This window comes from Fukomys damarensis, unplaced genomic scaffold (assembly GCF_012274545.1).
Source record: "Fukomys damarensis isolate Sample0158 unplaced genomic scaffold, DMR_v1.0_HiC HiC_scaffold_5, whole genome shotgun sequence".
Classification (NCBI taxonomy): domain Eukaryota; kingdom Metazoa; phylum Chordata; class Mammalia; order Rodentia; family Bathyergidae; genus Fukomys; species Fukomys damarensis.
In genome coordinates, this window is record NW_022900917.1 from 38,348,782 (window position 1) to 38,351,232 (window position 2,451).

The window sequence follows — 2,451 nt, forward strand, 5'->3', positions numbered from 1 at the left end:
CTGCAAAAGGCTTTATTTTCCTTTCGTCCAAGATTTGGGAGGGGACTCCAGAGATGAAAAAGCTGCCTAGTGGCTGGAGGGAGAGGGTTAGGTCAAAGCCCTGATGTTGGTGAGCAGGAGCCCCTCAGAGGGCTCCCGCTGGGCTCTGGGGCCTCCTAGTTGTGCTTGAGGGTGAGCCTTTCGAAGAGGTGCTTGACCAGCCAGCCTGGGGGCCTCCAGTCTGCGGAGCTTAGTGAGGTGGTCGCCTATCTTCTTGATGCGCTTCACCTCCTCATCTAAAAGTGGTCCTCCAGGAAGTCACAGAGATGGGGTTCTGTCTTGGCAGAGCCCAAGGCACGAAGATCCAGAAGAGCTCGGTGCAGGTTCTTCTCCAGGGCCTGGGCAGCTTCTATGGCATCCACGGTTTTACCCCACTCATCTTCAGAAGGTTTCTGCACGTCTTGGAAGAGCACTCGGCCACCGCGCTGGTTCTGCATCTTCAGGAGATGTCGGCGCCTTCGCTTTTCTCCTTGGCCAGCTCTCGGAAGAAATGGCCCACACGCCCCAGAGGCACACAGTCAGGGTCGAAATAATAGCCCAGAGAGAGGTAGGTGCAGGAGGCCCGCAGGTGCAGATTGACCAGGCGGTTGACGGCAGCCTCTACCTCAGTGGAATAATTCGGACGAATCTGAGTAGTCATGGCTGGTCAGCAATAAGGAGCTACCCACAAAAGAACAGTGATGGCTGGTCCTGGAAGCAGGAGAACAGCGAGGTGATGGTCCTGAAATTTGTGACTGGAAGGTGGATAGAAAATGAAAAACAGGGAGTTTCCGGGTCTGTTCCCTTCAAACATTGTTGAAGCAAGAGACAGATCTGCGAGACCTCCAGAAGGGCCGCTCATTTTTTTTTTTTCACTAAAAAAAAGTACTACTTTTATTTGGCTTATTTCTCCATTTATTATGATTATCACATTTGGAGAGGCACAAAGCAATTAGGTTTTACACAACTACAAAGTTGCCACAAATCCCAAACTTTTTAATCATAGATAACTCACCTCTGTTTAAAGAAAAAGCTTTAAAAACATCTGATTAGCTTAATACACTGGCCCTGCAAATACGGGACTACAGTTGTAACAGCCTGCATTTCCTGCTCTACTGTCTTCGGGAAGAAACCCAGAAAAAGGACTGAAATGTATGTGGTGGTGACTTTCTTATTGTAATTTTTAATTTAAACATTCACCATATTTTTATTACCCCTCGTGTGTGTGTGTGTGTGTGTGTGTGAGACTGTGGTTAGTTGGTTTGGAAGCAGGGTAAATGTCAGACCCTTCATGGTTTCTAACTTACCCACTTTTGAAAAAGATCCCTTAGGAAGGAGACAGGTTAAAAAAGCTGAGATAGTTTGTCCTAGTGAGCACCTGAGGGTCTCCTCTGGACTTGCCTCTAGAGCAAGCTTCAGGCACCCTCTCAGTACCTCTCAGAAGCCATGCTGATTACTCTGAATTGGCCTTCGAAATTTTCCAGTGTGTTATAATCCTGTCTATAGACTGTTCACTTCAGCCCTCTGAAAGCCTATACTCAAAAAGTGATACAAGAAAGTGAGAAGTAAGACCAGAGACTTTGTTAAGAATGAAGTAGACTTGTTCAGGGCTTCTTATTTGAAAAAAAAAAGTTTGAAGCTTGATGGAACCCCATTTGTTTTGAGTTTATCAATGAGAGACTACATAAAGGAAGCCATCACGTTTAGTGAGAGTGGCATCCCAGGACCACTCATGTCCCATCATGCATTGCCACACACTCTGGCATTGCCTCCTGCCTGACACAGCTCAACTTTGGTGTGGATGGCTGTGCTTGTTTTCTTTACCTAGAGAGAACAATCCCAAAGATACCATCCCTGGATGTCTTTTGTGAGTTGGTCAGTATCCAGTGAATACTAAGCAACAGACATTCTTAAACTCACAATTCCCAGTTCCTACTGAACATCTGCTCTCCAGGGAAAAATCCAGTTGGGATCCAAAATCAAAGCAAGAATCCACCTTTTTGTCTTTGGCAGTGTTCTTTTCTCCTTTATTGATCTCTAGATTCTCCTGAAAAATCAGTTCTTACACTGAGTATCTCTGTTTCAGGTTCATTTGTCACACAAAATTTTCTCTGCATTAAAGTGCCTCTTGCAGCCATACTGTGCTCTATTTTAGATTGAGGAAAAGTTGGAAGAACTGATGCCTTGGAGCAGTTACAATATTCCCTGTATTGGTGTTAGGGCAATGGTTTGCAATCTTTTGTACTGTATATCTTATCAATTACTGATGAAAAGACTTGTTCCAATCATTACAGAAGTAAAAATGCAACTTTTTCCAAAAGATAATTTTTATATATATATATGTATATATATACATGTATATACATATATATGTATATATATACATATATATATGTATATATATGTATATATATATGTATGTGTATGTATATG

At 43.5% G+C, this 2,451-nt stretch overlaps 1 pseudogene; it reads right to left on the reverse strand.

Moving 5' to 3' along the window:
• LOC104861111 overlaps positions 1-2,451 on the reverse strand; it is an 8,603-nt pseudogene continuing 6,152 nt past the window's right edge.